Consider the following 25,944-nt stretch of genomic DNA (forward strand, 5'->3'; position numbering starts at 1 on the left):
CTGTACACAGAAAACCATATGGCGGCCACAGCAAGTAGCTTGAATGCTTTCATTCATTGTCACTGGCAGCAACATTCATGTGTATAAATGGTTCAAATCAATGCGGAACCTGCACTACTGTATGTTAGAGCCTGAATTTCTTCCAGAAGAGCAAGTTGTTTCAAATAGTTCAGCAGTTTCGTAGCGCGCTACGAAACTGCTATAGGTGATGATTTTAAACGCAACAGCTATTTTGATAATATGAGCGGGAATTTTGAAAGAGAGACACCTGTCCATCAATACAGCCTACAGCACATTAGAAACATGGCAGCGTTCCATACCTTGGATTATTGAAAACTAAGAAACATGCTGTTATATATTTGAGTAAATTAATGAAAACAGAAGCCGAGAAGCAGGGGACATCTCCTAATACTACGGGGCAGTAAAGGATTCAGCGTTCAAGGTCAATATGGCGTATTTAACATCCAGCTCAGCCAAATATAAAGAAGACCAGGTGTCAAAGAACGAGGAGTAGCCACTATGGCATGGAAAAAGAGTTAGAGTCCTAGTTAATTTAGAACTTCTTTTAAAGTTATAGTCAGCACTTTATTTGTATTTAATAGTCAGTTAAATAGCTGATAGGTGTCATTAGAGATAAGGATCGAGTTATTGAATTCCCCTCATGCTGGAGGAGAAATCTCAAATTAGGGAGAATAAGAATTATATATATAGCTAAGACAGTGATGTAATGGGGGTTGGATATTTTATAAAAACAGAGGACTGTTTTGGCTTATGTAAAAACAGAGTTCAGTAATATAAATGACTGTTTTACTTCTCAGGATTCATAAGGGATTTTCTTGTTCAGAATGTGTGATGGTATATTTTCTTTAGTGTTCTTTTACAGTTGTACAAATGCATAATCACTCAGAATTCATTGATCATGCTCTGACTTCATGTATGTCTTTGTAAACTGTGGTTTTATATAAGTGGTATTCTGAACATCCAAATGCTAAATGCCCTGACTTCTATGTAAGGCATTATCATTGTTTGCTGTAGTATGTTTGACTCCATAGGCCCAATGGAAACTTATGTAATGTTTGTCCAGCCTTCATTATTTGTCAATGTTATTCACAAGAGTTAGCCATCTTATTAATAGTCAAAATCAATAATCCTTTGAGAGAGCCCTCTCAGGCTAAGGAGGCTAAGCCTTAGTCAAAAGATTGGTGTGAAATAGTTACTTGAAGTCTTCCTGGGTTGCAGCCTTCCAGGGCTTGATTTTGAGATAACATTTTGGTGCGTCTGCCGGGAGTCTGAAGTTTATTCATTCCCGAAATCAAGAGACTGAACTTCTGAAGGTAGCAGGAGCTCAGAAGGTTTTTGAGGCTGCAAAACTACCTTGGCGACTCCACACATCGAATAAGAAATTGGAAGGTGACTCCACTGCTAGAAGATCAGTAGCTTGATGAAGTTTCAAGATGAATTCCACTGCAAGAATGAATGCCAGGTATGCTCCTATGAATCGGTCTCATATCCCTGGTTTTCCCAATCCTATGCCAAAGGTTGATTGGTTAGAGGATCTTCCAATATTCAAAGATGAAAAGAAGGACAATGCTACTCTTCATTTGGTTAGGTTTCATATGCATGTACGCAGTCTTAAGGTTCATTTCCCTGAAGATTGTCTCATGAAAATGTTTATGACCACTTTAGAAGGAAAAGCATGATCTTGGTATAAAAATTTGGAAAATGGTTCAATATATTCGCTTGCTAGTTTTCATGATGAATTCTATGAGATGTATAAAGATTGTTATCCATCCTTATTGCTGCTCAAAGATTGCTATAGACATTCTTTAAGTCTTATTCAGTACTTGGAGGATTGTTATGATGATGATGAATTTATGGATGAAGAAATTTTAGAGGCTCTTCATAACAATGCATTCCAGCACCAGGAAGGAAGTATAATATCTCATGAAACGCAGCATGAAGAGCAGCAGCGGTTTACTTGTGAAAACCATGTTTCATCCTTTGATATTGATGTAGAGATACAACAGATTTGTCAGGATTCAGATCATCATGAGTATGAAATCGATTGCAAACAGCAAGAAGAAGTACTGGAAGATAGCTTTTATGACCCTCAGGCAGAGGAAAAGCTTGTTCAATTTTGTAATTCCTTGCAGCAGCTTACTTCAAATAATAATCATAATAGTGAGGAAAATTACATTGTTTGTGAGCAGCATTCAGAAAAGCAGTTCGATAGCATATCAAAGCAATATTGTGTGGTTGAGAATCAGTTGTCTAAAGATATAGAATGTTATGATGATCATTAACATAACCATGTATTCTATGACCCTATAAGTGAATATATAGACAAGCTTTGCACTCCGGTCTTTCATTTTCATTTGCATTATGAAGATCAAGTATATTATGAGTTGATGTGGTCATCTCACTACCATGGTTATTTTGAGGTCGGATGCAGTCCAAAGCCTCCAATATCAGATAAGACAATTCACTGGCTTTATTGGAAATATCATGTTGCTTGAGCTACAAGTGGAGCTTGCAGCTGATAGGGTAGGTAGGTAGGAAAATGCAAATAAGCTCAAGGTAGACCGAGCATTTTTTTTTTTTTAGTAGATGTAGATTTCTTTTTCCTACAGTGATCATCAAGCATAAGCCCGAGGTGAAGGCCCAAGGAACTTAAAGAAGATGTTTGTAAAATAAATGTTACAAGGCACTGGAACTACAGGTTCTTAGTGTACCACAAGGGCACACTATCCCAAGTGGAGCCACTGTTATCACTGACAAATTTCAATGCCAAATGTCTTACATTTGTTTGATGGTAAAGCACATAAATCCTTTTCAGCAGTTTCGCAGCGCAACATGCTTTAATGATTTCGTAGTGCATAATTCATATTCTGCATTGGCTGCGCTACGAAATTGGGGATTTGTCCGAAACCATAGCTCACTCATATCACCTTTGTCTCCTATGGGTTCTGTGGGAATATCCGACTCATGTCACAGTGCTGAATCTTATCATCAATATACAAATAATACTGCTGTGTTTCATTTTCAAGGTTTTCCTTATAATCCCGCTACATTGGTTGAAGTTCTGGTATCCAGTGGAGGTCAATATCCTAGCATGCCTATTGTACAGAGTTCTGCTTCCCTTCAGAAATCTGCATCTAGTGAGAATCTCACAGGGGAACATACATCAGGTTACCTAAATTTTCCGTCATCAGATTGCCAAAGAAGAGCTATACATGGTAGTATCTTTGATGAAAATCCAGAATACATCAGGCAATGGCTGCAAGAGTTGGAGAGAGAACTTTTTAGTGATATTGATGAAGCAAGTATCATTAGCCCCGCTCAAAGCACATATATTGACAGGGAATGGGCAGACACAATAAGAAAACCTCCTGTATGAGGATTCCCCTATGCATTCTCCGATGGAGAGCACAACCTTGAAGGATTATTCTAATGGAAGCATTGGTTATCCCAGTGTTGCAAATATCTCTGATTCATGTTCTGTTTCACAAACTAATTCTTTGCAACAAGAAGCATATGCATAAACTGGTCACCGGCAAGATAATGTTCATACAGGGAGCTCTTCCAAGCAGCTGTTAGTTCAATGTGCAACTGCAATATCTGAAGGTAAAGAAGAAATGGCATCACATATAATCACAAAATTGAGAGAGATATTCTCAATTCAAAGAGACCCCATGGAAAGACTTGCAACTTACATGGTGGAGGGTCTTGCTGCATGAATAGAATCTTCAGAAAACGGAGTATACAAAGCTAATATGCAAATGTTATTTGAAGTTTGCCCATATTTCAAATTTGGTTGCATGGTGGCCAATGGTGAAATTTGTGAAGCTTTCAAGGATGAGCAGAAGGTTCATATACTAGTTTTTGATGTTGAACAGAGTAAGGCTGCATGGATTTTTGATTTGGGGAATATGATATATGCGTAGGAAAGTCAAGTTTCTGCGGTGATGTTGAATGACATCAACGTGAACACATGGCATGCATCAGAGCAGGGTAATGAACACGTGGCACTTTAAATTGAGCAACACATGGCACTTTAAATTGAGGGTGCCCGACGGTGATATCAACAGATCCAGCTCTCAACAGATATATCTTATTGAATGAAGGCCGAGGACTAATTCCTGGATACCCGCAGTTTATGCTTGACTTATTGAGGAGATGCAGTGGTGAACTCTGGTCAAATATCAGTCATGGATTATGTTCGTATCACTAGCACAGAGTTGAATCGAGCTTAATAAAACCTCTACATATTTTGTGTGAAGTTCTGTGCAAAGGCCTTAAGATGCCAGACGAAGCCATAGAACGGTATGCTATCATTGAAGGTAGTTCGGTGGGATCGTTCAGTTTATGCAAACATTTAGAAATTCATTCAGTTTCAACTCACTGTAAATGATAAGACAGCCCGTGCAACCAAAGTGAGAAACACTGTAATTTTTAATGCCTTTGTCTTTTGCCAAATATTCAATGAATTCAATTCAAGGAAACCGGATCAGATAAATATTTTTCGAGGATGTGCATGATTCTTTCATCTCAGATACAGAGCATTGGAAAAGGGTTGTAAGCAAGTCATACCTTGTGGGAATGGGAATTGATTGATCTGCTGTTCGGAATGTTATGGACATGAACGCAATTTATGGAGGATTTGCAGCGGCTCTAGTACCACAGCCAGTTTGGGTTATGAATGTTGTGCCAATTGATACTCCAAACACGCTTCCAGTTACCTATGAGCATGGTCTGTTTGGTATATATCATGACTGGTGTGAGTCATTCAGTACTTACCCCAGAACATACGATCTTTTGCATGCCGATCGCTTGTTTTCTAAGCCGAAGAAAAGATGTAGCCTAGTTTCTGTAATGGCAGAGGTTGATCGCATTTTAAGGCCAAGGGGTTCAGTCATCTTTCGTGACACAGTGGAGACATTGAATGAATTGGAAAACATGATAAAGTCACTACAGTGGCAAATCCGAATGACATACTCTCAAGACAAGGAAGAGATCTTCTGTACACAGAAAACCATGTGGCGGCCACAGCAAGTAGCTTGAATGCTTTCATTCATTGTCACTGGCAGCAACATTCATGTGTATAAATGGTTCAAATCAATGCGGAACCTGCACTACTATATGTTAGAGCCTGAATTTCTTCCAGAAGAGCAAGCTGTTTCAAATAGTTCAGCAGTTTCGTAGCGCGCTACGAAACTGCTGTAGGTGATGATTTTAAACGCAGCAGCTATTTTGATAATATGAGTGGGAATTTTGAAAGAGAGACACCTGTCCATCAATACAGCCTACAGCACATCAGAAACATGGCAGCGTTCCATACCTTGGATTATTAAAAACTAAGAAACATGCTGTTATATATTTGAGCAAATTAATGAAAACAGAAGCCGAGAAGCAGGGGACATCTCCTAATACTACGGGGCAGTAAAGGATTTAGCGTTCAAGGTCAATATGGTGTATTTAACATCCAGCTCAGCCAAATCTAAAGAAGACCAGGTGTCAAAGAACGAGGAGTAGCCACTATGGCATGGAAAAAGAGTTAGAGTCCTAGTTAATTTAGAACTTCTTTTAAAGTTACAGTCAGCACTTTATTTGTATTTAATAGTCAGTTAAATAGCTGATAGGTGTCATTAGAGATAAGGATCGAGTTATTGAATTCCCCTCATGCTGGAGGAGGAATCTCGAATTAGGGAGAATAAGAATTATATATATAGCTAAGACAGTGATGTAATGGGGGTTGGATATTTTATAAAAACAGAGGACTGTTTTGGCTTATGTAAAAACAGAGTTCAGTAATATAAATGACTGTTTTACTTCTCAGGATTCATAAGGGATTTTCTTGTTCAGAATGTGTGATGGTATATTTTCTTTAGTGTTCTTTTACAGTTGTACAAATGCATAATCACTCAGAATTCATTGATCATGCTCTGACTTCCTGTATGTCTTTGTAAACTGTGGTTTTATATAAGTGGTATTCTGAACATCCAAATGCTAAATGCCCTGACTTCTATGTAAGGCATTATCATTGTTTGCTGTAGTATGTTTGACTCCATAGGCCCAATGGAAACTTATGTAATGTTTGTCCAGCCTTCATTATTTGTCAATGTTATTCACAAGAGTTAGCCATCTTATTAATAGTCAAAATCAATAATCCTTTGAGAGAGCCCTCTCAGGCTAAGGAGGCTAAGCCTTAGTCAAAAGATTGGTGTGAAATAGTTACTTGAAGTCTTCCTGGGTTGCAGCCTTCCAGGGCTTGATTTTGAGATAACATATCTGATCATATACATGAATGGAGATGGCGTCGTCGTTTGATCAAGTTCTGGATTCCTGATCAACTCCTAACCGATTGGTTTACAACCTCCTTTGTCCCTGCAATCGCGCAAGACATTGCTATGGGAGCTTGTGTAACTGAAGAGAAAGCTATCACGTGCGCTCAGTACCTCAACTTAGTTTATTCTCAATCAGGTACCTTATATGATTATTTTCCTGATGCCCCGAGACCCGGAACATCCAAATCTCCGCCAATGCCATCCGTTGACGGTGTTATTGGCTCTGTAAATACATCTTTAAAGAAATCATCCGCGAACCCTGGGAAGCAAAAATTGAATGCTTCAAATGAAAAAACTTCTCAGGGTGTATCTAATTCTAGAAATACTTCCGAGGTCAATGCCGTCCAGTCCACCACGGCAGATAAAGCCTCGAAAGGAAAGAAGAAAGGGAAAGCGAAGAATAAATCTGAGCAGCCCAGACAGGACTCCCCTAAACCTCCACCCAAGGAAGGAGCCAAACGTAAACCCAAGTATCCTTGTCTTATCTGTGACGAGGATCACTATACTAAAGATTGCCCCAGGCGGTCCGAAGTTAGTCGTTTATTGAAAGGCGCTTCTGGGATTCCTGTGGTTCTAAAAGAACCTTTCCCCTCTTAGCAAACACAAATGGTGGCTGACCCATCCTCATCTTCTTCTCCCTTTGGTTCCCAAGTGTTCATGGCTGGAACGATCCCCATTCAAATTACAACTCGAGCAAAGGAATATCTGTCATCCGCCGGGAAGGAGCCTGAGGTCCCCTCCAGCGCTCCTCCGTCCAGTTCTGGTCTACTCCATATCGAGAGACCTAGCACTGAGACACCTATTCGACCCCCTCCTAAAGGTGTACTCCGGAGATCATCTTACAACCCTAATGCTCGTGCTTCCCAGTACTACAACATCGTTAAGGACTTAGCTTAGGCTCCGTCAGCTATGTCCGCTTTAGAAGTTCTCTAGAACTGCCCCCCCAGAGGAAGTCCTTGCTATCGGCCATCGGTGGCATCGACCTGGCCGACTCAGAGTTGATCACGTTTGATCTTGAGAGCCATGTACCGAGATTGCCTCACCAAATTGCCTTCCTCATTCAGGTCATCATCAATTTGAAAACGATTCATCATATAGTTATTGATGAAGGCGCGTAAACTTGCATTATGTTTGTTGCTTGTTGGAAGGCTATTGGGTCCCCCACTTTGAGTCAGTCTCCAATGACACTGGAAGCCTTTGATGAAAGAGAATCTCGCCCTTACGATATCCTCCAACGACTACTGATTACTTTGGAAGGGAAGACCGTTGAAGTGGAAGTTGAAGTTGTCGATGCTAACCTTACTTACAACCTCCTTTTGGGCCGCAACTGGACATATGCCATGCGTGCTATGGCTTCGTCCCTCTTTCGTGTCATTCGTTTCCCTCATCAGGGGAAATTGTCACAGTAGACTAGCTCTCCTTCTTCGCTTCCTCTTCCCAAGGTAATGTGCCTTTTGTGGAGCATACCTCCATTCCTGTAGAGAATGTGGGAGTTGGGCTCTTTAAAGACCCTGCCCTCATGGGTGTCTTCTCACTCCCACCTCCGAATCTTGCCTCGATCGGTTTGATTTCCACTCGTTTTGATTCCCCATTGCACACTATCGCTACCCTCGGCCCCTTTGCCCATGGGGGCATTGATTATCTAGCCTTTAACCCTCGCTCGACCGATGGGCATGGGCAGATCATCAGTGCCGTCGATCATTTTACAAAACAGGCCGAGACAACGCCTACACTATCTAGGCCGGTCACATAGCGATGCAAAAGGGTAAGACCCGAAATGGGCTTGACCTGAACAAATATCATGCGTGCACTCTATTTTTGTACATACGTGTGCTTTTAACAGGTGTGTTTTGTGTGTGTGATTTTTAGTTGCATAAAATAAAATCCATTTCGAAGCACAGTTTGCATATGTGTTGTCATGTGTTCTTTAAAGCTTGCGTAAAAATAAAATATGTGGGTCGTGCGTTATGCAACTGATACATTAGATTACATTTGTGTTAGACATTTGCATAGCATATAAAAACATCATCACATGTAAAAGATCCATCCAAAATGGGTATATATACATATATATCGTGTGGTGCACCGAGGCACTCAAAAATAAGTGTACATGTCTAAATAGGGCCTGTGTTCTTTGTACATCTAAGACACATGTCTCTCAAAAATCACCAGTAGTAAATAAAAACCTACATATCTACTGTGGCGGGTTGTGCTCCCTATACTGCACAGCCGCTCGTGCCACCCACCTCAAAAGGCGGTGCATCCTAGGTTCTACTCCCACCATATGGATCTAGGACACTATGGGGACCTCCTCTATCCCCATGTAATCTGGAATCCCTATCAGCAAGCCCTCAAGGTTCCGTATCACTGTATCCATCGTGTCATCTCCCGGAGGAGCCAGGGCTAGAGCTCCAATGCCCTGCGCGTCCCTCCACAACTCTGGAGCCAGGCCAAGGGGTCTCGCCGGTCCTACATCTGCATACCATAGCATTCGTCATTAGGACATGTACATGAAAAAATAAAAAACATCATAAAAATAAAAAATCAAAAAATGAGATCAAGTGTCTTACCGCCGTCATCCCACTGCTCTCCAGCGGGTAGCGGCATGTCAGGGTCTCCAAGAAAGTCTAGGCCGGCATATGGCCAGTCCTCCATGAGGATCGTCTGTCGCTCCAACCACTCTTGGAAGTATAGCCCCCATGCCACTGGTCGGCTGCCACCTCCTCGTGGCATGACATGGGCCCATCGTGTGGCCCTCGTCTCGCGTGGCCTGGGTGGGTCCAAAACCATATCCTGCAGTTGCAATGCCAGCAGTCGCTCCAACATGAGCGGGAGTAAGATTGATCCATAGCCAAACTGTTTCGTCTCTCCGCGACGACAGTTGGTCAGCTGTCTCTTCATGTTTGTCGCTACTGCCTCTGCCCAGTTAAATATGGTAGGATTCAAGCATTCGAGGGCTAGTCGGAGATGGGTCTTCGAGGCCTCGTGTTGGGCCTGGGAGCCCGCTACCCATGTCACCATGAAGAGCATAGCTCGAAGGATTATGTCCTCCACCGTAGGAATTGCCACCTTTCCGCTCCGCGACTTGCATGCCCGTGGGCACACCTGAGCCATCAGCATATCTAAAGTATCACCACCGGGTCGCTACCCCTCCAGAATAGGCCTCTCACCTCGACGTGACAACCCGGTCAAAAAATAGATGTCTGTGTAATCAAACTCAATGTCTCGGCCTCGGATAATGAACTTCCCATCCGTGGGATTCCAGGCCCTGATCAGGAGTTCCAAAAGGTCAGGCTGTGCCCGCAAGCGTGGAGTTAAGAAAAATTTAAGCAACCTGCACCTCGAAATTCATTTCGGCACCCAGCATCAGCAAAAGCCGCTATATCATCGTTATCGTGAGCGCGTTCCTGCCAAACAAATGCCATTATACCCTGCATAATCAAAAAAATTCATTAGCACCCTACTTGCAAAGTTTCATACGTAAATATTATTAAAAAACTTGTTGCGCGACGTCAGTGCGACTGTTTTTAAAATAGTCGCGCTGATAATGGGCGCCTTTGTTATTTTTCCCAGGTTAGCACGGAAGTACATCACTTTTCCGCGCTGATCCGAGTGCGGTCTGTGGAAGTTTTTATCGGTCATCACAGACCCGATAGGGAAATCCGTGATGACCGAGAGTGGAATGAATTTCAAAAAATCCACTCAAACAACCACTTTCCACAGTCAAAATGCAGGAAAAAGACTTCAAAATAGAGCATAGGGTAAAGTGTATCTACCTAGAACTGGTTTCAGGATGAATGATGCACGTACAGGGCTGAATTTCGTTTGTCAACCCCAATGCTCCAAGTCGCTCCATAAAGCCTCAATGGTAACAATGGTAAAAAAATTTGTTTACCCCCCTTATTTATGGTAATTTTTTAAATTAAATATTATTTTCCACAAATATGGGTTTTTATCATGGTTTTTACTATATGCTTGGTTCCAATATGGGTTTTTACTATGTTTTTATGCGCATTGTTTATATTACCTTGAACGGGTTTACGTGTGCAGTGTTCCTTGTGCAGGATCTCAGGTGGTAGAATTGCGACAGTTTTATACACACTTGGTCCAAAGACGATGTCTTTAAGCTCTTTTTCGACGTGAAACAAGAAAAGATAGCTGAGTCTCCCTCTCAACTCGTTAAAAGAAGCGAGAGGCGGTCGCCTTTAAGCTCTTTTTTTTACCGTTTAAACTCAAAAAGATCGCCGGGTTTTTGATGTTTCAGACTTGTTAATGGCTACGAAACGATGTGCTTCTGACCGCTTTTCTACTTTTTTGGGTCGAAGTTACTACTTACGAAAAGTACTCCTCGATCATACTGGTCAGGCGGTTCTTTTGGGCATTGTTTTATACTTTTTCTGGCTCGAGAGACACAACTTTATGAAAAAGGGCCCCCTTGGAGTTTCCTTTTCTGCTGTCCTTTCAGACTCTCTAAACAGGAAAAGACGCCAAGTTCTTACTTTGTCAGACTCATTAAAACTTAATGACATCGGATTCTATCGAAATGATGCCTTTCAAGCATATGCTATCCCCGTCAAGCTTGTCGTCAAAAAATAACCGGGGTACTCGCCAGCAATGGTGGGGAAAATGGAGCCACAATCATTGTCATGTCGGCAGTATGTCGGTCTTGAACATGGAACTTGTCTGCATTCGTGTTTGGGTGGGGACATCTCATCTTGTTTTTACACTTTCCTCCGTGGGTTTGGGTTATCCTATTTGACCTCTCATCTGCTCATTGCCTTGTCACCATGACCCCTGATCATTTAATGTCAAATACTGCCAAGTCCACTATCGTGCCATCGATATGTTCAAGAGAAGTTGACCTCTGCAGAGTACTCAACCTCCCTCTGATCCCTCATGCAAAATATCTTATCCTTCTATGTCTCGTGTCGACAATCTGGGAAACATTATGGCCCACCTTCGATCAAGGTCACTTCCTGTCGACTTCAGCTCATTATCCACGAAGTTGACCTAGAGACTCCTTTCAGATGCCTTGGAGCCTGCATGCCTCAATGGCAGGTTCTTCGTGTTCGACGCGAGGTTTTCATCATTGGCCTCTGATCGAATGATTCTGCGGGTGTTCGACGCTAGCTCACTGATTCGCACGCCGTAGATTGTACCTATAGTACCTTGAGGACCATTGTCATTATTGGTGGTACCTCTCGCGTCTGTTAACAATTTTCATCATTGACTGGTAATCAGACGATGTTCTTGCATGTTTGACTTCAACTCCTATATTCGCATGCTTGGACTTGTACTTTATTTGGGTTGAGATGGAGCGTAAGACCCTGGATTTTGTCTATTGCGATCCAGGTTGCGATTTTGTGGATTATTATGATCATTACATGACTCGTTGATGGATGGCTGTGACCATACCTGAGTCTTCATGGATGGTTGTGACCATACCTTTATTATCATCATGGTCTCATTAGCCGGGTGGCTGCGTCCATACCACAGACCCATTTCATATGTATTTTGGATGGCTGTGCCCATGCCTAGACTACATGTAATTGATTATCAGAGATATCAGTTGTACTTGCGTGTAGGTTCTTCTCGGTGGTGTTCCAGTTCAGTCAGTTTCATAAAGCATTTCACCCCTCCCACTCTCTCGGGCTTCATGCTTTAGGGGGCATCTTTTACATAGTAATTTGTCACTGCCTTCATACCAGTCTTCCTACTATGTCATGAGTCCAAATCATTCATGCTCATGCTCCCTGATGTTGCCAAATGACCCACTTTGCCAAAGTTTTTCCATCATCGCGACTGTTGTAAAAATAAGCGCACCGATGAGCGCTCCAAAACAGACCGAACGCGCTACCATCGCGGATGTACACGTGATTCCCGTGATGGTCGAATTTCATGAGACAATGCGACTGTTGCTTATATTTGATCGCGCTGACATGACTTTCTCCGTTATGCAGTAGCGATGTCAGCACTCCAGAACAGTTATGTACTCGCGATGATCCAGTCTGGGCGAGTTTTTTCTAACAATTGTTGGAAATAATACTGAGAGGGGGGGGGCTGAATCAGTATTATTAGATCAATAAAACTTTTTCATTTCCATACTTAGATACATATACGCTACTTCATTCAAGAGAATCCGTGTGTATACGCAGCTGTGTCTAAAGCAACTAGCGTATATCCAAAATACTTATGATTCAGTTAATCCATTAAATGTTGATATTTAGTTAGTGCATCAGAACTTCATTAACCATATGAGCAGTAAGCAGGTGCAGTAAAAACAGAACAGATCATCACACACAAGAAGCACACATGAACACCATGATATAAGGTGGCAACCTAATGTGGGTGAAAACCACCTGCTGCAATTCGTTTCTATCTTCCTTTATTAAGAAACTTCTTTTACAGTGTACTGGTGCAGTGCTTTACCAGCACGCAGGCTACAACCTTCTCTCATTCTCCAGACTCTCCTGGAAGGGAGCTCCAACCCCCTTTGCTCTTGTACTAGCTAAGATACTAGTACGTAGGCGCCGACCTACAATATTCTCTCCTCCAGGTACCACATTTCATAAATTTTTAGACTGGATACTCCTGAAGCACAACACATAATCTGAAGGCCACGTTTCATCAAATTTTCATACTGGACCCATAAATATCACTGAAGCACAAAACAGTCAATACCTGCATCATCAATTTCTGAATCACAGAAACACTGAAACCCTGTCAATAACACAGTCACCAGAACACAGAGCAGATAACAGAACTCTGCCATAACCATCAAATCCATCTACAACTTCAAATATTATCCTTCATAATGTATACGCTACTATAATGAATCAAACCCGCGTACATACGCGCTTTTTCCAAAGACAACCCGCGTACAGATCTAAAAGTAATTTCTCATAACTTGCAGTTGTACCAGACATCAATCATACTCATAATACTTATAGAACAATACATGCGTCAGTATGTAGATCTAGAATAAGCATCATAAAGATAGTTTATTTCAAACCATTTGATCCCGATCTCTCCTTAGATCTTGTTCTCCATCAACCGGTGAGATCCCTCCTTAGCTCAGATCAAGCAATGTATCATCAACCCATAACCTGCATACTGGATCTCATACTTCATCAGATATTCATGACTTTTCGGATACACTTGCCTAATGATCTTCTTCTCCTTTTATAGTCTTAGGCCTTGCTCAATACCACGGTCCAAAACCATAATAAATCAATACCATCAACTCAATACTAGGGATCAACACACTTGTCGAGATACCATGGTCCGAAACCATAGGTTCAAATACATGAGGACTAACTACCACAGACCAAAAGTAAGCTTTCCGACATGTACGCGCTTTTCTGTTCATGAAACTGTGTGTATACCCTACTTGGTATATAGCGAACTTGCGTATACGCGACTTGGCATATAGTGAACCTGCGTATATACCCTACTTGGTATATAGTGAACCTGCGTATATATATTTTCTCTTCATACTTGTAGTCTGATCATTAATTCCTTGCTGCTATCCTTCTGCACTATGATTTGTCATCAGTGTGATTTGCCATCAAGGACAACACTTGTCTCATAATGCCAACAATCTCCCCCTTTGGACTTGATGGCAAAGCTAACTTGTCACACTTAGAACTTTATCTTCTTATTCCTTTGAGCTGTCCTGCATCCCATGCATTTAGTCACATCTGTAGATTGATCTAGTTATATGTAAGTAAGTTGTTCTTCTATGAGAGGGTTGAGGGTTGTCATCAAGTACAACACATGCATCATAATGCCAACAAGCCGACCTTCCAGTTGACTCCATACCTGGTTGTTGGCCTTGTATATGTCACCCTCCCTTCTCTGGCATGTCTGTTTCAACATTTGAGCCACCTTCCTTGGAGATAAGCTCATCTTCCCACCATTCATGGAGACTCCTTCTCCTATTTAAGCCTCCACCATTGCTATGAGCTGCTAGTTTGGAATTCATAGTGCTTGGAGTGTTGCTGATAGTGTGTGAGCTTGATAGGTAGCTGGTGTGACAAGTGTGGGATTGTTAGAGAGCTTAAGGAAGGTTGTGAAGTGTTTTGATCTTGTGTAAACTTGTGAGTGAGAGAGTTTTGTCTTGGGAGATCTACCTTCAAGGGTGAATGCTTAAGGAACTTGCTGGATGGACCCTCTTGAGAAGGATTCGACGTCAGAACTATGGTTGTATTCTTCTTTGTTTATCAATAATAGACGACTATCATTATGGTTCCACTCTTATTGTCTTTATGATGGTGATTGAGTTATATCCTTTCTGACTGATATATAGTTGCATCTATTGGATTTTATGCTTGTGTTTGTATCGTTCTTTGCATGTGCAGGTGTCCGTTCATGAGGATCGTGGGGATTGTGACCAGCCGGAGCAGAGGAACGGGAGCGACGACTCTTCTACAAGTACTAGCGTTGGAATCCAGGTAGGCCCTCATCATCGGTCTTTAATTTGCAATTAGGAACCTACGTGTTAGTGTTGTTTGATTGTTGCTAGGCCTTATTTGGACTAGTAAGGATCGCCTCTGTCCGCAGAGGGGATTTACCTCCACAACAGCTACTATGCAAAAATAAGGCAATCAAGGGACTACAAGAGCTGATCACTAGGTGCGCAGGGTTAGGAGAGCCACGTGTGGTCTGGAAACTAGTAAAGCATTCTTTTCACACTGGGCAGGAAATGTGATTGATAGTGCAAATTGGTGAGTATGAGATGGATCAAGTCATCCTGGATTTGCAGTCAGATGCGAATGTATTACCAAAAGAGACGTGGGAATGCATGGGTAGGCCCACACTGCAATGGTCTCCTATTCAATTACGGATGGCTAGCCAACAAAAGACCTTACCAATGGGAAGGTTGCAAGGGGTGACAGTGGACATTGAAGGTGTAAGTACGTAGACAAAGTTTGAGGTAATAGAAATTGTTGATAATAGTAATCTGTACCCCACGTTGCTAGGAATAGACTGGGCCACAGACATGGATGGGGTCATCAACCTAAAAAGATGGAATATGATATTCAAGAAAAAGTCGCTCCATGTAATAGTTTCGCTAGACCTAGCCGAAGGAGCACAATACACTAAACCTGTGTGCGATGAGGACCGTGATGATGAACTAGACTGCATCTACTAGATAATGACACAAGACTAGGATCGGGTGAATCCAACAGCAGATAGGAGAATCTCATGGGAGTGCAATAGTTCCTACACGTCAGATTTAGATGAAGAGATAGAGTGATGGCAGAATCGATTACATGAAGTAACTGTTAGGTTCCTATACCAATAGGTTTCATTTTTCATGATTGACTATAGAAGAGCCAAATATGTTCATCCTTTCATGCTGCAAAGGTTCCATATTTTGTAAAAAAATGAAGAAAATTAAAAAATGAAAAGAGGGTATGCCCTAAAAGAAAAATCAAAGGGAAAAAAGAAGGGAATGGTCAAGAGAAAAATAATAGAAGTGAACCCCAAGCCAAAAAGACCAGGAAAGTTTGCTAGTTTAAATGCCCCTACTGTTCCATTTTTGAAGAATTTCATTGTGTACAGGTGGTTGATTCTTGACACAGTTGATGAATAGCCAGACAGTTCAATCCTGGCTAGATCATGTTTGAATTTACTTATCTTTAGAATAGAGAATAAAGGTCTGTCCAAATAGCTCAAGCTTGGCAGATGAGTAAATAGGTAGAGAAACAAAGGAGCCCAACTGCTTAATCTGGGCCCTTGGAAGAGATAAGGGTAGACTTAGATAGGAGGGCATTCAAAAGAAAAGAGGAAAATCAGGGTTTGCTAGTCCAAATGCACCCAATCAAAAGGAAGAAAAAATGCTAGGTGTATTAGGCTGGGTAGGCAGTTTGAGGTTGCAGAAGCAAGTTTGTGATCATTTTTTGTCTTGTCAAGAAAGACTTATCTCATGGATGTCACAAGTACCATGGTAGTTGTTTGGTTGTAAAACAGTGGAGACTGACTAATTTCCCCTCTCATTCCCCCAAGTACCCTTACTGACATCCCCTCAAAGACATTGGCATATGCCCAGTAGTCCTAGTTCACTTCATTTTATGATAAATACTAAGTGGAACTTTGTGTTTACTTAGTCAAAACAAGCCACATTTCTTGTGGAAAAGATCTTACCATTTTACTTCATTTCCCCAAAAACCTAAGTTATTACCTTATAAACTTAGTGTTATCTATCCATAAAATCATATTAACATTGACTCTATTGTATAGCTCCTTTATCATTTTCCTACCCCTATTTTATAAAAACTATATAAAAAACCCAAAAGATATATAATATCCCTACCCCTGGCAACTATAGCTATATAACAAAGTTGTGGGAATTATTGGTCCATTTGGGACCTTAATAATATCCCTTCCGCGTTCATACACCATCGGGGTTTATTTAACACCCGGTTAAATAAACAACCACGCCCGAAAAATACCATAACCAAAGTTCAAAACCCCGACAAATATTATTAAATGTTAAAATAATGCGCGGGCCCCCCTGTCATAAACCTCCGCCACTTACCTCGCCCGTCGACCGTCCGATCCAGCACCATAGATCTAACGGCTAGCGGCGGTATTGGAAGCTCCCATCCGTCGAACGTTATGTTAGGATATTCCGACACATAGGAAATAGTTAAGTACAACTTGGTCTAGTATAGAGTTAGGTAAAGTGTGCTTTTACTATGTACATTTTGTAACTTACAGACCGACGGTCACGATATGTAGTGATCCGACGGTTCATTCTCTCCTCGGTATTACCGACACTTGATCCATGGCTTAACACCTGATTGGTCCATGATCTCTATTTAAAGAGCATGGAGGGTCATTTGTAGGGTAATCGGTCTATGAGAGAAGCATATTTAAATTTTCATTCTTTTATTAATAAATTGCCTGAAGTGGGCGCGTTGGCTCAAGCCATGGACTGTTTCCCTCTTTGAGGGTTTTAACCACATCAAAATACTGGTGTATTGATCTGTGATCTGTTTGTGAGTGGTGTCCTTTGGTTTTCTGTTTGAGGAACTTACCCTATAAATTCCTACATGGTATCAGAGCTATTTGAGGGCCGCGTCCGTTGGTGATCCAAATCTGAAGCCGGTAGAACTGCATCCGACTATCGTTTCCTAGATCTATTGTTTCTGACTGCTTTCGGGCCGAGGGGATTGCTCTGTTGTGTTGGGAGCATCTGTTCCAGTGAGGAACCCCTTTCATTTCACACGAAAAGGTTTCTAGTAGCCCTAGCTACGTCATTTTCAAGATCTGGAGGTATACAGTGTTTATTTGCAGTTTATAGTTATTTTCTCTCTGTTTATTTCGGTTTTCGGTTTGTTTAGCATTTTTTATTACCGGATCTATACCTTTCATTTCTGCGTATGATCTTTGCCTTGTGACTCTGTGTGATCTGGTCAAATCAGAAACAGAAAGGAAGGATTTTTCTCATGCGTATGCTCTTTTCCGCTGCACCTTAGTGTGATCTCGGAAAATCAGAAACATTGAGAAAAATATATAGTTTCTGGCTAAAGCTAACTTCGAGCCGTAAGGTTCGTTTTTTTTGTATTTCCATGTTGGGTTTTGTGTTTTTTGTTTTGTAGGGAAAAAGAGCTTTCTCAAAGCAAGCACGCAACCTAAAGCATCAACCCCCCCCCCTCTCTCTCTCTCAAACATTTTGTATAGCTCACTTGGTGCAAAGCTAATTTATGAGATTAGAGGTCTTGGGTTGAAGTCTCCATTTTGTGGGGGCAGATTTTTCCATTTGCGCACATTCCCGCACTTCGTCGGCGACTTTGTCAATGTTTTTTCAAAAAGCCATAATTTCTTCATCCGGAAGCCATTTTCAGAACGTTTTTTTTTAAACGGCCTAATTTTTCGAGATCTTTCCATTGCAACACTTAGTTTCAGCATATATAGCTTCAGTTTTTTTTAAAATGGAAAGTTCATGCCAAGTTATTCTTGACAACACCAACTACTTCCAATGGTGGTCCTACATTGTGGATTTACTGAGAAGTAAAGGTCTTTACAGAATAGCCACAGGCCAAGAGACCAAACTGAAAGATGAAGACAAGGTAGCTAAATGGGAAAATAGACAAGACCAAGCACGTGGGTTGATAGGGATGTCTATTTCTCCAGATCATAGATTCCATATTGCAGAACTTGATACTCCTGATGAAGCAATGAAACTGATTACTAAAGTCTTTGGAATTAAAAATGAACTTAAAGCCCATCAACTTGAAAATGAATTGCTTACATTGGACCCCAATAATTTTTCTTGCATTGAAGATTTTTTGTCCAAGTTCAAGACCCTTAGACTTCTCTTGGAAGGTGTTAAGATTAAGAAAGAAGATATTAGCCTTATCTACTCCATTCTTTCTAAGTTGGGACCAGCCTATCCTGTGTTTGTTTCCACCTTCCATTCTACAAGAGAAGCCTTCATTTCTCAAGGACAAACCTACAAGTCCCCTTCCTTTGATTCCTTTTGTGATTCTTTAATAAGAGAACAAGAAAAACTCTTACACCTTGGTCTTATTCATCTTGGAAACTCTTCTAAGAAAGTTTTAGCCGCCCAGCAACAACCAAATCCAAAGAATCCTAAGAAGTTGTATCCCAAAAAGAATGGTCCTAAACCAAACAAGGGTCCTAAGCAATTTCAGCCTCAAAATGAAAAATCATTTCAACAAAATGATAAGACAAATAAAAACAAAGGGAAGAAGACTGATAGACATTGCAACTTTTGTAATCGAGATGGCCACTTAGAATCCAAATGCTTTAAGAAGATGGAAGCCTTGGAAGCAGCAATGAAGAAGCATAACATCCATTTGGAACACTCTTCAACTTCAACTTCATCTTCAGGAATGGCACTTTCTGCATGTGGTTGTCAAGCATCTCGGTTTGGATATCCACTAAATGTATCGTCTTCTTCTCATTCTCATGAGTGGCTCATTGATTCTGGAGCTTCTTATCACATGGCCAAAAACAAAGCCATGTTTTCTTCTTTAAATGATTGTAACACCAAAAATATATATGTTGGTGATGATAGATCTCTTAGTGTTGTAGGGACTGGAATTGTTAATCTAGACAATGGTTAGTTTAGTGATGTATTATGTGTTCCAACCTTATCATGCAACATTCTATCTGTATATCAGATAACCCATTCAGCTGAAGGTAAAATCGTTGAATTTTCACCTCACGATGTTGTAATTAAGGACCTAAGAGATCCTAGACAGATTTTAGCTACTGGCATTGCTGATGATTCTACAAGGTTGTATAAGTTTCACAACTTTGGGTCATCAAATCTTCCCTTAGTATTTGTTGCTCATAATGATGAAGTGAGCAAACTTTGGCATGAGCGATTTGGTAACTTAAACTATTGCTCTCTTTAGAATCTATGTAAAGAAAATTTGGTGACAGTTCTTCCAATGGTATCTTGCAGAGATGGTGTTTGTTCTGGATGTGTACTCGGAAAACATCATCGGGACAGTTGTGAAAAACGTGCCTCTTGGCATGCCTCAGCCCCTTTACAGCTCGGGCATAGTGATTTATGTGGTCCACTTCCAGTTGCTTCATTCTCTTGCTACAAGTATTTTTTAACTTTCATTGATGATTTCTCCAGACGCACTTGGGTATACTTCTTAAAACTCAAGAGTGAAGTATTTAACATGTTCTTGGCCTTTAAGGCCTTTGTTGAAAAACAATCTGGACATCAAATTCTTAATCGAAGATCTGATAATGGCGGAGAATATGTTAAAAATGCATTCATCAATTTTTGCACTGAGAATGGAATTCAAATGCAACATACTGTTCCATATACTCCACAACAAAATGGTGTAACTGAAAGGAAGAATCGCACCTTAAATGAAATGGATAATTGTATGCTTCAATCTAAAGGACTTAGTCTTAATTATTGGGCAGAAGGAATTAACTGTGCAAATTACATAATAAATCGCACTCCTACTAAGGTTTTAAAGAATATCACTCCAGAAGAAGCATGAAGCTCAATTAAACCAGATGTAAGTCACTTTCGTGTTTTTGGAAGTGAAGCATGGGCCCATATTCCAGATGAGAAACATAAAGCTTTAGAACCTAAGAGTGAAAAATGTATTTTTTTTGGATATTCTGAAGATGTCAAAGGATATAGACTTATTCCACTTAAGTCCAAAAATGTTATCATTAGAAGAGATGTAAAGTTTGCTAAAAATATATCGGCCTGCGAGCCTAGTTCGGCGGATGTGCCACCTCTCCCTATCTCTTCTACTTTTGAAAATATTTCTTCTTTAGATGATGAAAGCGAGGATGAAAATCCTCCCCCACCTTCTCAGGATCCTCCTTTAGCTCCTCAGCTTCCAAAATTGGTCCGTGCTACTTGGGATGCAGCAGGTGATCTTGCCGGTGATCCTACAGATCAGCGACATACACGTTCTCAGTTCGAGAGAGCCTCTTCTTTACTGGCTCAAGCTTCAGTGAATTATGATCTTGACACCTTTGCAGAAGCTTTAGGCCATCCAGATTGGGAAGCAGCTATGAATGAAGAATATCATTCATTATTTGCAAATGATACATGGGATCTTGTTAGATGCCAATGGGTTTATAGAACCAAGTATGGACCAAATGGGAAAGTTGATAAACATAAAGCTCGTCTTGTTGCTAAGGGTTTTTCACAAGTTGAAGGCATTGACTACACTGAAACCTTCTCCCCTGTTGCCAAAATGAACTCTATCTGCCTTTTTCTTTCCCTTGCTACTTCTTTCAAATGGGAAGTCCATCAGATGGATGTTAAATCTGCCTTCTTGCATGGGGACTTGCATGAAGAAATCTATATGGAACAACCTATTGGCTTTATACAAACAGACTGCAGCCTTGTATGTCAGCTTAAGAAATCCCTTTATGGTCTCAAGCAAGCTCCTCACGCTTGGTATGCCAAAATGGATAACTTTCTTTTAGAAAATGGCTTTTCTAGGTGTCATTCTGACAATACTGTCTACACCAAGAAAGTGGGCAAGTCTCTTATCATTCTTGTTCTTTATGTTGATTATCTTATCCTAACTGGTAGTGATCCCAACCTTATAAACCATGTGAAGCCTAGCCTTAAAAGGAAGTTTGAAATGACAGACTTAGGACATTTACATTATTTTCTTGGTCTTCAAGTCTTGCAATCGAAGGAAGGTATTTCCCTTTCTTAGTCCAAGTATACCTGTGATATTCTACGCCATTTTCACATGGAAGACTGTAAGCCAACCCCATCTCCCTTTCAGTCTAGAGTCAAACTTTCAGTCACTTGTACTTCTCCTGAAGTTGATGCTACCTTATACCGTCAACTTGTAGGAAAACTTTTGTATCTGACCGATACTCGTCCTGACCTTTCCTTTGCCATTGGCCTTGTTGCTCGGTTTGTGCAAAACCCACATGAAAGTCATTGGAAAGTAGCTAAAAGAATAATTCGTTATGTTCGAGGTACATTTCAGTTTGGGATTCATTACAGTGCCAAAGCAGCTCCTCTATTGGTTGGTTTCACTGATTCCAATTGGGCTGGTGACCCTGATGATCGGAAGTCTACTGCGGGTTATGTGTTCACTCTTGGTTCAAGACCTATTACATGGGCTTGAAAGAAACAAGGTGCCATTTCTCTTTCTTCAGCAGAAGCAGAGTATCATGGTGCCGTAAAAGCTAGTAAGGAAGCCTTGTGGCTTCGTCAGATCCTGTCAGAGTTTGGCTTTCAGCAGCAACATCCGACTACACTATGGTGTGATAATCAAAGTGCCATTCAGCTATGCAAAGATCCAGTCCAACATCAACGCAGCAAACACATTGAACTGCACATGCACTTCATCAGAAAGCTCATTCACGACCATGTTCTTGAAGTGCAATATTGTTCAACAGATGATCAAGTTGCAGAAATCTTTACAAAGGCTCTCACAGAAGTGAAGTTCACTAAACTTCGATTTATGGTTGGAGTTCATGAAGTTGTCACTAAGGGGGGATAGGATCTAGTGCATCCTTCCTTCTCCTATTGTGTCATATTTGTAAATCCTTCAATCCTATCCCAAGTTGTTCTTAAGGGGGGATGTTAGGATATTCCAACACATAGGAAATAGTTAAGTACAACTTGGTCTAGTATAGAGTTAGGTATAGAGTTAGGTAAAGTGTGTTTTTACTATGTACATTTTGTAACTTACAATCCGACGATCACGATATGTAGTGATCTGACGGTTCATTCTCTCCTCAGTATTACCGACACTTGATCCATGGTGTAACACCTGATTGGTCCATGATATCTATTTAAAGACCATGGAGGGTCATTTGTAGGGTAATCGGTCTATGAGAGAAGAATATGTAAATTTTCATTCTTTTATTAATAAATTGCCTGAAGTGGCCGCGTTGGCTCAGGCCGTGGATTGTTTCCCTCTTTGAGGGTTTTAACCACGTCAAAATATTGGTGTATTGATCTGCGAACTATTTGTGAGCGGTGTCCTTTGGTGTTTTGTCTGAGGAACTTACCTTGTAAATTCCTACATGTTAGCATCTGGGGGATTGGTGGTATTTCTACCGTACCCCTGCCACGCGTCAGCTTCCCGGTGTGATCGGAGCCCTCCCCTCCGAAACCACCATGGCCCAAAAGCAGTGCGGGGAATACCACTTACCGCTCCACTGCCTCCCTGCTCATGTCATGCCCACATCATCAGCTGACGTCGCATCCACGTCGCCCGCCACCACTCCGTATCAGCGCCATGACACCTGCTGACATCACCACCTCACCTCCTGCCACCCGCCATGTCACCCAACACATCATCTGACACGTCATCCTTCATACCCCGCTACACGACAAAATTACGTCATGATGATGTCGTCGCAAAAAAGCACCAAAAAGCCCGAAAAATCCCAAATTGTGTTAAAAGTCGTGAAAGTGATGGTTTTTGTTCATTTTCTATTTGTTCATTTGCGGAGACTGTGCATGCAACTTACGACCAATTCGCCACCAAAACTCCAGTCCGCCACCCAGGCGAATTCACTCTACAAACTTGGCCCCTCAGCTTAGTATTGTACCTGCAGCTCGTACAAGTCGCCTATAAATAGGTATTTACCCATTATTCACCCGTAAACCCTGTTTTTCTGAAATTTCTCGGTTAAAATCACATGAACAGCTAAAATTCGAATTAAAATGCACTCCTACCCACAAATCTCTGCATTTTAATTCGCTGTGTGACCCTTTGTTCCAAAGAAAACCTGCAAACTCTCTTCTCCTCTGCAAATTGCCCACTAAACTGCAATTCAAGCCCATTTCCACCGGCAAAATCTCTAAAACTGCCCAAATATTGTGTTGATTTGCCAAACTCACCTCCAAAAGAGCACCATTTCCTCCGTTTTTATTCAGCCTCCAAATTAAACTCTGCAGACTTTGTATTTTCTGTAAATTTTACACAGTGAGGCCATTTCTATATAAGGCTCAGTCTGCAATTCCTTGGGAAAACCTCAGAGCTAGTACTCAGTGTTCTGTTGCTGCATAGACCCACATTCAAATCAAAAACACAAAGAATTTAAAGATGGAGACTCCAACATCCTTGAATGTCACTCCTCTCAATGCACCCCAGAAGGAATTGCAATCACTACCTTTGGCTGATAGGGATTATCTAATCCATGACTTGGTTGGTGACAGAAACCACCTGTAGACATTCTGTGAGCTGAGGAACAATTATCTAAATAACAATGATTTTTATGGGATATGGGAATCAAATATGCCCATATACTTCCTCCCCTCTGTCAATATCTTCCCTGAGATAATTCACCTTTGCTGTGAAAACTATGAACCAACTCAAAGGGAAGTCAAATATCCATCTGGGAGCATCCTCTTGCATATAACTCCTGACTCCATCAATCAAATGCTAAACTTCAAACCAACTCAGTTTTTGTTTCCTCTTACTATGAAGTTTTTGCTTGATGAAGGTCCCAAACTCTCCAGCTCAGAAATAACTCGAATTGCCCAAGTATTTATGAGAGCAGATCGCCAACCTACAGAGCCACCTCCTTTTCACTATGTATGTTTCAATGAAGTGGGTAAATTACTTGTTGATATGATATCTTATGTTTTGGGTTTCAAGACAAGTGAACATATTGATGAAACTATATTGGTTTTACTGTCCACATTTACCCTGGGGCGGCCCCCTACTGTCAAATACAATTATGCCAAATTCATTGCCAGCAAGATACATGACCAACTATTGAATCTAGATAGGGAGGGAGTCTTCAAGTATTCATCCTACATCTATCATCTGTTCCTATATTATCAGCCAGACTATTTCCAATTCCCCATCAAAAGATTGGACTCTAAAGGTGAAAAGAGGTCTGTGATTTTTTGGACCTCAGTCTTTCATGAAGTCCACATCTCTCCCTACTGCTACTATGAGTTCATTGACATGTTTGTCTATCGAGTCTCTTCTCTCCTAAAGAGAACTCCTCCTCCTAGACTGTCTTATGATATGTAGAAAATATTGCAGCTCTCCAAAAGCTACAAAATAGGTGACTGGTACTTGTACCAGAATCACACTGTCATCAGGATATATGGCTGTGAGTTGTGCCCCTACAGGCTACCAAGATATGTGCCAATGAGACTGTTTGCCTTGGAATATTACAGACAATTTATCAATTCAGATTTGACTCATTTCCATAGCACCAGGAAAAATGCTTAGTTGAAATTCAGAGACCAACTAGGCCCCTATGTCATGAACAAAAAAGAAGGATGGCAAGAGGCCGATCAGATATTGGGTGAAAAACTCAGATTAAAAAGGAGATTTTGGTGGGTACCCTATGACCCAAATGGATTTATCTATGCAAGAAAAATAAAATATAGACTCTCAACTTATGAACATTGCAAAATCCCAGAGATAGAACAATTTGCCAACCAAGATGAGTGGGTAGAAGACACACTAGTTGAACAGTTCACTGAGGAAGAGAAAATGGAGCAAACTATGAAAAATCTGGAAAAGACTCTTGACTTGGATTCTTTTGGGAAGGTGTCATTCAAACTGCCATAGCAAGTTGGAGAAGGCACATCAACTACTGCTGCTTCACAAGCTGCCCAAGAAAGGACTACACTAGCAGTAGGGACAACAAAAGGAAAGGAGGTAGTAAATACAGAGCAAGAAACAATGACAGACCAGCCAACTACCTCAAAGGAACAAGGTCAGGGGCAGGCCCCTTCACTACAGATAGAGGGACCGCAGGTACCAGCAATACAGAATCCTCTCAATGAGGAAAGAAGCAAGAAATGTGACAGAGAAGAAACCACACCTGCAAGTGGGTAAACAGAGCAGCCAGAGGCTAAAAGGCAAAGAGTAGATCCTCAACCTGAAGAGGAAATTAGTGAAGAAATCACAGGGAGTCCAAGGAAGGAGAGGGAAACCAGCCAGCAAACATCCACCAGCTCTCACAGGCAAGAAATGGAGAGGCTACATGGTATGGAGGTGTCCTCCTCAAAGCAGCAAAGTAAGCAACCATCTGGTATTAAAGGAACATTCATGGAAATTAAAGCCCAAAATGAATTATTGAGAATACATCTTTTTGATCAACTTCTCAAAACAACACCCTCCAAACAGCA

Source organism: Pinus tabuliformis, chromosome 6 (genome assembly GCF_031772625.1).
Source record: "Pinus tabuliformis cultivar Carrire ecotype Pingquan chromosome 6, CPIR1, whole genome shotgun sequence".
In the NCBI taxonomy this organism is placed as follows: Eukaryota; Viridiplantae; Streptophyta; class Pinopsida; order Pinales; family Pinaceae; genus Pinus; species Pinus tabuliformis.